The following is a 10,914-nucleotide window of genomic DNA, read 5'->3' as shown; positions in this document are numbered from 1 at the left end:
TTGTTATTATTTTTTTTCTTAAAAAGACGGACTTCCCTGGTGGTCTAGTGGTTGAGTCTGCCTGCCAATGCACGAGACACAGGTTCGATTCCCGATCTGGGAAGATTCCACAGGCCTCGGAGCAACTAAGCCTATGAGCCACAACTACTGAAACTGTGGGCCTAGGGCCCGCGCTCCGCACTAAGAAAATGACCGCAGTGAGAAGCCTGAGGAACAGAGTGAAAAGTATTCCTGGCTCACTGCAGCTAGGGAAAAGCTCGAAGAAAGGAAGACCCAGCACACACAAAATTAAATAATTGTTTCTAAAAAAAAAAAAAAGAATACAGGTCCCTCCAACCTATTGCTCTTCCATGCTCTGTCCCACGGGAGGCCTTGGTAACAGTGTCTGCTGAGTGACTGAATGTGCTGGGCTGAGTGGCTCAGTTGTGTTCAACTCTGTGTGACCCCATGGACTGCAGCCCGCCAGGCTCCTCTGTCCATGAGATTCTCCAGGAAAGAATACTGGAGTGGGTTGCCACTTCCTACTCCAGGGGATCTTCCCGATCCAAGGATGGAACCTAGGTCTCCCATATTGCAGGCAGATTCTTTACCATCTGAGCCAGGATGAAGCAAATTACTCACAGGCCCAGAAAGCAATCTTGTGCAACTATTTCCTGTAAATAACAAATTATCCATGAATTTGGGAGCTCATTTAAGGCAGTTTCTGGGCTTGGGACCTCCAGCTCTCTGCAGAACATTGAGTATATCAAGACCTTAGTTTATTAGTAAAATGAGGATTATAATACTTGCTTCAAAAGGTTTTCATAGCAGTTAAATGAGGGCAAGCACATAGATCAATGCTAAGCATGAAACAGGAGCCTGGGGAGGGTGCAGGGGTAATGCCACTTCAGAAGTCGTTTTTTCCCTAGTCAGATGGTTCTCAAACTTCACAGAGTCTAAGAACCCTGTAGGGGTTTTTTTGTTTGTTTGTTTGTTTTTTGTTTTTTTTTTTTTTTTGGCCACACTGCACAGCTTACAGGATCTCAATTCCCCAACTAGGGATTGAACCCAGGTCGAAGCAGTGAGAGCCTGGAATCCTAACCATTAGGTCACCAGGGAACACCCTGATGTTTTGTTGTTCAGTCACTAAGTCACGTCAGACTTGTTCCAACCCTGTGGACTGCAGCACACCAGGCTTCCCTGTCCTTCATTGTCTTTGCTCAAACTCATGTCCATTGAGTTGGTGGTGCCATCCAACCATCTCATCCTCTGTCACCCCCTTCTCCTCCTGCGTTTTATCTTTCGCAGCATCAGGGTCTTTTCCAATGAGTCAACTCTTTCCACCAGTTGGCCCAAGTATTGGAGCTTCAGCTTTAGCATCAGTCCTTCCAATGAATATTCAGGGTTGATTTCCTTTAGGATGGACTGGTTGGATCTCCTTGCAGTCCAAGGGACTCTATAGGGCATATGTTTGAGTCATTTGTGGGGTCCTGAGCTCGCTGAGTCAGAATATATGGGAGCAGGGCCCAGAAATCTATATTTTTAGCAAATCCACACAGTGGACGCTCTGAGGCCCCTAGACCACTCTGCAGGACGCTTGGATGGATGATAAGAGCAGACGTTAGAGCAGGTTTCTGGGTCTGAGCTTTGGGTGCCTTCCATCAGCTGGTCTGATCCCCAGGTCTGTGCTGAGGTTGCCAGGGGAAGGTCGGGGGCCTGCCTGTTGCAGCGTGAGGCAGTCATGCAGACCCTCAGCTGTGGCTGGCTCAGGAACAGCTAAAACTCACCTCCAATTCCATATGCTCTCCTAACCTGTAGGGCTGTCCGTGAGGGACCATTTGTGTGTGCGGACTCAGTCATGTCTGGCTGTTTGCAATCCCATAGACTGTAGCCTGCCAGGCTCTTCTGTCCATGGAATTCTCCAGGCAAGAATACTGGAGTGGGTTGCCATTTCCTTCTCCGAGGTCGGATGGAACCTGTGTCTCTTGTGTCTCTAGTATTGCAGGTGGATTATTTACCCCTGAGCCACGAGGGAAGCACAGGGGACAACTTGAGATGGTCCCATTTTACAGATGCAGAAAGAGAGGCTCAGGGACTCAAGAACACACAAGTGGCCAGCTCCCACCTGGGGGGCCCAGGAGGTCCCTCCTGGTCCCCATTATCCTGTCTTCTGACTCTGATCGTTGTGTGTCTCTCCTGGGAGGCTCTTCAGGCCCTAGTCTGTGTGTAGGCACAGGCAGGACTCAACGTGGACAATGGGAACTTTGCTCCGGAAGGGAGCCAGGGAGGCGCAGAACCAAAGTCATATGTGCAGAGTGACCCGGCTCCACAGTCCTGTCAGAGCTCAGAAGGTGATGGACTTGAAGGGCCAGGGTCCAGGACTCCTCTTCAGCACGCAGGAGTGCAGATCCTCAATGCCTCCTTCCTCAGTCCCAGGGGTCCAGACCCCCAGCTCCCTCCCCCCTCAGACCCGAGTCCTCCTCCCCAGCCCCTCCCCCTCCAGTCCTCCCCCTGATGGCCTGTCCACCGGCCTCTGCTGTCCCCAGGCTGCATCCCTCTGACCAGGAACCAGCTCCTCCCAGGCCTCAGTCTCCGTCTCAAGAGGAGACTCCTCTCTTGTTTTCCTGGAAGAAGAGCAAGCTGCTGACCTGGGAAGCCTGGCCCTGTCTGTCTGTCTTCCTCTGGGAGAAGGGTAGTAACAAAGACAAGCAGCGGGGGCGGGGGTAGGGGTGGGGCGGTGTCTGCAGCTGGAGGGAGGGTTACGGCCTGACGGGGCGGCCCTCTCCTCGGGCCTCAGAGGCCCCCCAGCTTCTCCCAAGGGCAGAGGGCGGACCTGCAGCCATCATCCCCTTCCCTCCGCCCTCCCCTCCCCCTCCCAGGATTTCGGCAGAATCTGGAAGCCTAGGCGTTGATTTCGGCGGAATCTGGAGGCCTAGGTGTTTCCCAGAACGCGGCTGAATGGGAAGAATGGCCAGCGGAACCGGCTGCAGCCTGTCCAGGGCTCAGCTCAGAGCGCTGGGACCCAGCCCTGGAACTCCTGGAAGGCCACCCACCTGCTTCCGGATTTGAATACTCACTCATCCTGGGAAGCCTTGTCCAGGGTCCCACCTTGCTGGGAACACCTCCTCCCATCCCTCCAGAGCTGCAGGTAGCTGGGGGGTCCTCAGCTCTGGGCTTTCTCCCCCTCAACCCCTCACTTTCCCATTTCCCCCCATCTCCCTCCTCCTCCTCTGCCCTCCTCCTTACCCCTCCCCCTCCCTTTTCCCTCCTCTCCTTCCCTCCTTTCCCTCCTGTCCCCCTCCCCCTTTTCCTCCTCTTCCTTCTCTTCCCTTTTTTATTTTTCTTTCTTTGACAGCACCCAGAGGCTTGTGGGATGCAGCATTGTAGTTGCGCAACCACGGATGGAACCCCAGCCCTTGGCTGTGAAAGCATGAGGCCTAACCACTGGGCCACCAGGGAGTTCCATCTTCTTCCTCTTTCCTGCCTCCACCCAGCATTCTGACTCTCCATCCCAGTCTCACTCACTCATGCACCCGGTATATATCCATCCAACACTTGCTACACAACAGGTACCAGTCCAGACCCAAGGAAATGGAGTCACCGACGAAGCGAAGACCACTGTCTATGAGCAGCTCGCATTCCAACAAAGGAGAGGCAGGTTATACAGGAAAGAGACTCCATGGACAAGTTACGCTTTATATAGAAATCTATGCTGTGGGGAAAAAAGAGAATTAGCAGTGAGATTTAGGAGTCCCAGAGTGGGACAGCTTTCCGTATTAAATAGGGTGGTCAGGCTAACCAGCCTCCCTCCCCTCCTCCCTTCCCCCCTTCCCTCCTTCCCTACTCTCTTCTTCTTCCTCTTCCCTCCCCTCCTTCTCCCTCTTTTCCTTCCTCCTCTGACTCTCAGTGTCTAAATTCTCCCAAAGCACTTCCCTTCTACCCAGGACTCCTTGCAGAGAAGTCATTCGCCTGGACTCAAGCACTTAACAAAACACAGACTTCTTCAAGCTGCCTCCCTAGGCCCGGCACCCTCCCTAGTTCTGAAGGGAGGCAGATGTAGTCAGAAGGAGCTCAGAAAGGACTTCCCTGCTGGTTCAGTGGCTAAGACTCTGAGCTGCCAATGCAGGGGGCAGAGGGGCACTAAGACCCACTAAGATCCCACATGCCCTGCAGTGTGACCAAACTACTAACATTTAAGATAAATTTTAAAAGAAGCAGCTCACGAAATATGTTTCTAATGAGCAGTCTTGTTTAAGAACAACTGGACTAGATGATGATCATTTACTTTTATCTAGTTTGTTTCACTTTTTCTATTTCTTATTCAGTGCTCCCATCTCATTTAGTTTATGTTTTCCAACTTCTCTGTCTCTTCTCTTTTTTTATGTTGTTACTCAAGCATTTACACAATAGAAGTTTTTGTATACATATATAAATAATATGTTTAATATATATATTTTAGAAAGCTTATGAATTTTTACCTAACTAAAAAATTTATGACATTTTGATTCCACTTGTTTGACTTTGTATGAATAGAATACTAGATTTCTAATTTTAAAATATGCAAAGAACAAACAAGGAGCTCAGACAAAAAGGGCCAGCGTGCCTGCCCCCACACCTGCTGTCTGCCTCCCTCTCTCAGCCACCCTCAGGGCTTCCCCTCTGGCCTTTGCTCCCCCAGCTCTGCAGGTCCCCGATGCTCCTCCAAACCCACGGCTGCTGCCTGCATCCCAGCTCACATTCCGTGCTCCTTTCCTCCCAGAGAAGATGCTGAGGTGAACCCGCCACGCACACACCCTGGCCAAATGCCCCTAGTCTCTCCATTCCCTGTGTCCCTCACAGGCACCCAGAGTGGACCCTGTCCCTCCCTTGCCCCCAGCCCGCCCCTGGCTCCCCAGCACCCAGGACAAACTCCCAGCCTCTGAAGCTGGCATTCAAAATCCTGCCCAGGGTGGACTGTGTTATGCACCCAGCCCTGGGCTTCACCCTTTCAGCTTCTGCAACATCAACTCCCAGGTACTTTCCTGACTGTCTAGGACATTCCTTGCCTCGGATGCCCTTCTTGTTCCATCTTTCAACCCCCAGCCCCACCCCCACTACCCTTACCCTGACTAACTCCTCCACACTCAAGGACTCGGCTCCTCCAGGATATCACCTCCTCCAGAAAGCCCTCCCTGACTCTCCTTCTGGGTTCATGCATCCTTGCTCGCACTGGTCTGTGATCCTCTGTTTACACAGCTGTCTTCGCCACCAGATTGGCATCTCCTCAAGGGCAGGGCCCGGGTCTGAGTCATTTCTGTGTGCCAGGCATCGCCCAGCTGAGAGCCCAGCCCCACCAGGAGCTGGGGGCACAGGAGATGTCCCTCCAGTGAGCACATGTCCTTCCTGCTGCCTTTTCTCCGCTTCAGCCTTATGGTCTCCCCGCTTTCGCTCTTTCCATCCTGCGTTCTGTAAACCACACCCTGAGTTTTTCGATGATGATGGAAATCTTGGGAGGGTCACTGTGGACCCAGGACAGGGACCCGAGGGCCACTATTGGAGTGGAGGATTCTGGGAGAGATGGCTGTTAGTGAGGAGAGCAGGGGGTGGTCCTGCCACTATCAGCCCCTGCCTCCTGTGCGAGTGCCCGTTTTATCTGTCCTTGTCTTTCAGCTCTTGGCTTGGCTGTTTCCAGCCTTGGTCATCTCTCCCTGCAAGGAATTCTGGGAGACTGGACATTTAGGTCCGAAGGAGGAGAGCATTAGGGTCCTGAACTCTTGGATCCGAGGGAGGAAAAGGCTGGGGTCCTGGACCCCTGGTTCTGAGTCAGGAGGGGCTGGGGGTCTGGACCTCTGGGTCTGAGGGAGGAGGGTCTGGGAGCTGGGGGCCCCAAATCCTGGGTCCTGGAGAAAGACACCATTGGGTCTAAAGTCCTGGTCCCTCCTTTCTCGTCCGCACTCTGGTTTTAGAAACAGCTGGTTTTATACAGCTGCTCCACCCCGGCAGGGCGGCGTGGGGGCTGGGCAGCCAAATGCCCAGCTTCTGAGTGGAGCCTGGGCTCCCGCCAGCCTCCCCCTGGGGTAGAGGGATTGCCCTCCCCTCGTGCTCTGGGCTGGGCTCCCACCGGAGGACCCATCACCCTGACACGGCCAGACACCAGGCGGCGGCCGGGCTCCCAGCAACCGCGTCAGAGACGCCCTGCCCTGGAGAGGGGGCAGGGTACCCCTGACTTGGGGCCTCAAGCAACCTTCTTCTCGCTGACAGCCAGGCTCAGGCAGAGACCCAACCTGGCTGGGGCTCCCCCACACCCTGCCTGTCTGGGGAAACTCAGGGAGTGAGAACTTGGCACCTTGCAGGGGAAAGTGCCAGAACAGGCGGGGAGAGATGGAGCAGCAGGGAGATACGAGGACCTGGAGACAGGAAAACAGAGACAAACAGTGTGAGAGAGAGTGTGTGAGTCAGAGAGAGACACACACACACAGAGCCTCGGAGGTACACAGAGACAGAGAGACTTAGAGAGGAGACACACACATACAGATGGACAAACAGACAGATGAACACACAAAGGAGAAACAGGCAGCCACTGAGAGGATCCAGGAGAAACAGAGAATCAAATACTGGGAGACAGGAAAAAACAAAGAGTTAAGGATCCAGATAGAATCAGAGAGAAGGAGATAGATGTACGCAAAGAGAGACAGGGGCAGAGGGAAACCCACAGGGAGCGAGGAATAGAGAAAGAGAGAAAATTGATAAGAGAGAGAGAGAAAGAGACAATAGTATAAGGAAGTCAGGAGATACGGAGTCAGAAATTAAGAGACAGACAGAGAAACAAAGCCAGGGAGAGAGAGACAAAGTGTGAGATTTAAAGAAAGACAGATATAAAGAGAGAGGAGATGGTCAGGCATACAGAAACATAGTCAGGGTCACAGAGAGATGTTAGCAGTTCATTCTAAGAGGAGCAGAGAGAATTCAGTTCAGTTCAGTTGCTCAGTCCTGTCCGACTTTTTGCAACCCCATGAACTGCAGCAAGCCAGGCCTCCCTGTCCATAACCAACTACTGGAGTCCACCCAAACCCATGTCCATTGAGTCGGTGATGCCATTCAACCATCTCATTCTCTGTCGTCCCCTTCTCTTCCTGCCCTCAATCCCTCCCCGCATCAGGATCTTTTCCAATGAGTCAGCTCTTCACATCAGGTAGCCAAAGTATTGGAGTTTCAGCTTCAGCATCAGTCCTTCCAATGAACACCCAAGACTGATCTCCTTTAGAATGGACTGGTTGGGTCTCCTTGCAGTCCAAGGGACCCTCAGAGTCTACTCCAACACCACAGTTCAAAAGCATCAATTCTTCAGCACTCAGTTTTATTTATAGTCCAAGTCTCACATCCATACATGACCACTGGAAAAAACATAGCTTTGACTAGGCAGACCTTTGTTGACAAAATAATGTCTCTGCTTTTTAATATGCTGTCTAGGTTGGTCATAATTTTCCATCCAAGGAGTAAGCATCTTTTAATTTCATGGCTGCAATCACCATCTGCAGTGATTTTGGAGCCCGCAAAAATAAAGTCTGACACTGTTTCCACTCTTTCCCCATCTATCTGCCGTGAAGTGATGAGACTGCATGCCATGATCTTAGTCTTCTGAGTGTTGAGCTTTAAACTTAGAAGATATTAAGAAGAGATGGCAAGAATACACAGAAGAAGTGTACAAAAAGATCTTCACAACCCGGTTAATCACGATGGTGTGATCACTCATCTAGAGCCAGACATCCTGGAATATGAAGTCAAGTGGGCCTTAGAAAGCATCACTACAAACAAAGCTAGTGGAGGTGATGGAATTCCAGTTGAGCTCTTTCAAACCCTGAAAGATGATGCTGTGAAAGTGCTGCACTCAATATGCCAGCAAATTTGGAAAACTCAGCAGTGGCCACAGGACTGGAAAAGGTCAGTTTTCATTCAAATCCCAAAGAAAGGCAATGCCAAAGAATGCTCAAAATACCACACAATTGCACTCATCTCACATGCTAGTAAAATAATGCTCAAAATTCTCCAAGCCACGCTTCAGCAATACGTGAACCGTAAACTTCCTGAGTTCAAGCTGGTTTTAGAAAAGGCAGAGGAACCAGAGATCAAATTGCCAACATCCGCTGGATCATCAAAAAAGCAAGAGAGTTCCAGAAAACATCTATTTCTGCTTTATTGACTATGCCAAAGCCTTTGACTGTGTGGATCACAATAAACTGTGGAAAATTCTTCAAGAGATGGGAATATCAGACCACCTGACCTGTCTCTTGAGAAATCTGCATGCAGGTCAGGAAGCAACAGTTAGAACTGGACTTGGAACAACAGACTGGTTCCAAATAGGAAAAGGAGTACATCAAGGCTGCATACTGTCACCCTGCTTATTTAACTTCTATGCAGAGTACATCATGAGAAACGCTGGACTGGAAGAAACACAAGCTGAAATCAAGATTGCCGGGAGAAATATCAATAACCTCAGATATGCAGATGACACCACCCTTATGGCAGAAAGTGAAGAGGAGCTAAAAAGCCTGTTGATGAAAGTAAAAGAGGAGAGTGAAAAAATTGGCTTATAGCTCAACATTCAGAAAATGAAGATCATGGCATCCGGTCCCATCACTTCATGGGAAATAGATGGGGAAACAGTGGAAACAGTGTCAGACTTTATCTTTTTGGGCTCCAAAGTCACTGCAGATGGTGACTGCAGCCATGAAATTAAAAGATGCTTACTCCTTGGAAGAAAAGTTATGACCAACCTAGATAGTATATTCAAAAGCAGAGACATTACTTTGCCAACTAAGGTCTGTCTAGTCAAGGCTGTGGTTTTTCCAGTAGTCATGTATGGATGTGAGAGTTGGACTGTGAAGAAGGCTGAGTGCCGAAGAATTGATGCTTTTGAACTGTGGTATTGGAGAAGACTCTTGAGAGTCCCTTGGACTGTAAGGAGATCCAACCAGTCCATTCAGAAGATCAACCCTGGAATTTCTTTGGAAGAAAGGATGCTAAAGCTGAAACTCCAGTATTTTGGCCACCTCATGAGAAGACTTGACTCATTGGAAAAGACTTTGATGGTGGGAGGAGTTGGGGGCAGGAGAAGAAGGGGACGACAGAGGATGAGATGGCTGGATGGCATCACTGACTTGATGGACGCGAGTCTGAGTGAACTCCAGGATTTGGTAATGGACAGGGAGGCCTGGCGTGCTGCGATTCATGGGGTCGCAAAGAGTCGGACACAACTGAGCGACTGAACTGAACTGAACTTCACTCTCCTCTTTCACTTTTATCAAGAAGCTCTTTAGTTCTTCTTCACTTTCTGCCATAAGGGTGGTGTCATCTGCGTATCTGAGGTTACTGATATTTCTCCCGGAAATCTTGATTCCAGCTTGTGCTTCATCCAGCCCAGCGTTTCTCATGATGTACTCTGCATAGAAGTTAAATAAGCAGGGTGACAATATACAGCCTTGATGTACTCCTTTTCCTATTTGGAACCAGTCTGTTGTTCCATGTCCAGTTCTAACTGTTGCGTCCTGACCTACATATAGGTTTCTCAAGAGGCAGGTCAGGTGGTCTGGTATTCCCATCTCTTTCAGAATTTTCCAGTTTATTGTGATCCACACAGTCAAAGGCTTTGGCATAGTCAATAAAGCAGAAATAGATGTTTTTCTGGAACTCTCTTGCTTTTTTGATGATCCAGCGGATGTTGGCAATTTGATTTCTGGTTCCTCTGCCTTTTCTAAAACCAGCTTGAACATCTGGAAGTTCACAGATCACGTATTGCTGAAGCCTGGCTTGGAGAATTTTGAGCATTACTTTACTAGCGTGTGAGATGAGTGCAACTGTGCGATAGTTTGAGCATTCTTTGGCATTGCCTTTCTTTGGGATTGGAATGAAAACTGACCTTTTCCAGTCCTGTGGCCACTGCTGAGTTTTCCAAATTTGCTGGCATATTGAGTGCAGCACTTTCACAGCATCATCTTTCAGGATTTGAAATAACTCAACTGGAATTCCATCACCTCCAGAAATTTTTTTTTTAATCATGAAAACAAGGGCATCGAAACAACGACATGTATGAGTCTCTGGTTCTGAGAAATCGGAGATTCAGACTTCCAAATAACCCCATTCCACTTCTGCCTGTGCTCTCTCTGACTCAGTTGCCCAGACTTCCTGGGGCAGCTGACCCACAACTCTTAGTTCACCCTGGAGATCCTGGAGAGTCAAACCCCAATGCCCCAACCGCCTCCCCAGACCCTGGCACATAAGCGCGTGCCCTGCGCGTGCGTGCACACACACACACACACACACACACACATACACACATACACACGCAAGCACACGCACGTGGACCAGAAACAACCAGGCACGGAATGTTCAGACCTTCACTCACTCCTCCAGTTCCAGACAGCCGACCTCCCAGACCAGGGCACTCACAGTCACACCCACCAGCACGCACAAGTGTGCATCTCATTTCGTCTGCCAGTGGCCAGTCCCCAGGGAAGTCAACATGGGAGAGATTCCAAGGATTCGAGGGGACGGGCGGGCATTGTGTGTTGATGGGGATAAGAGGGGAGGCGAGGGGGGCTGGGGGTGGGGGAGAAGAGAGAGAAATGGAGGAGGGGAGGGGGAAAAGGGGTGGAGAGAGACAGAGGGAGTGGGGAGAACGAAAAGGATGGAGAGAAGTCCAGAAATAGAGGGACGAGATGAAGGCAGAGAAAGGAGGAGAAATGGAGGGGAGAGACGGGGCCAGGAGTGGGGGTGATAGGGGAGCTTCGAGGGGAGAGGGAAGGGGAGGCCCATCTGGTACTGGGGGGCGGGGGTGATGGCGGGAAGCGGGTGTGGCTGCCCGAGTCTCGGCTGTGACCTCAGAGCCCCTGGCCCAGCTCAGCCCTGACGTCAGCCCCACCTCCCGCCCCCGCCCGCCCGGCTCTTCAAATCTGCCCT

The 10,914-nt window shown here is 50.7% G+C and overlaps 1 long non-coding RNA gene across 1 annotated transcript; it reads left to right on the top strand.

Moving 5' to 3' along the window:
• The first annotated feature begins 2,774 nt into the window (after window positions 1–2,774).
• Window positions 2,775–4,489, top strand: LOC132657780 (uncharacterized). Its single transcript, XR_009596391.1, has 2 exons — window positions 2,775–3,127; window positions 3,335–4,489. It is a non-coding gene; the product is annotated as an uncharacterized LOC132657780 (long non-coding RNA).
• The last annotated feature ends 6,425 nt before the right edge of the window (window positions 4,490–10,914 follow it).

The sequence above is a fragment of the Ovis aries genome, chromosome 14 (assembly GCF_016772045.2).
Source record: "Ovis aries strain OAR_USU_Benz2616 breed Rambouillet chromosome 14, ARS-UI_Ramb_v3.0, whole genome shotgun sequence".
NCBI classification, from domain to species: Eukaryota; Metazoa; Chordata; class Mammalia; order Artiodactyla; family Bovidae; genus Ovis; species Ovis aries.
The sequence above is the reverse complement of the archived record's forward strand: the minus strand, read 5'-3'. Positions and strand labels throughout refer to the sequence as shown.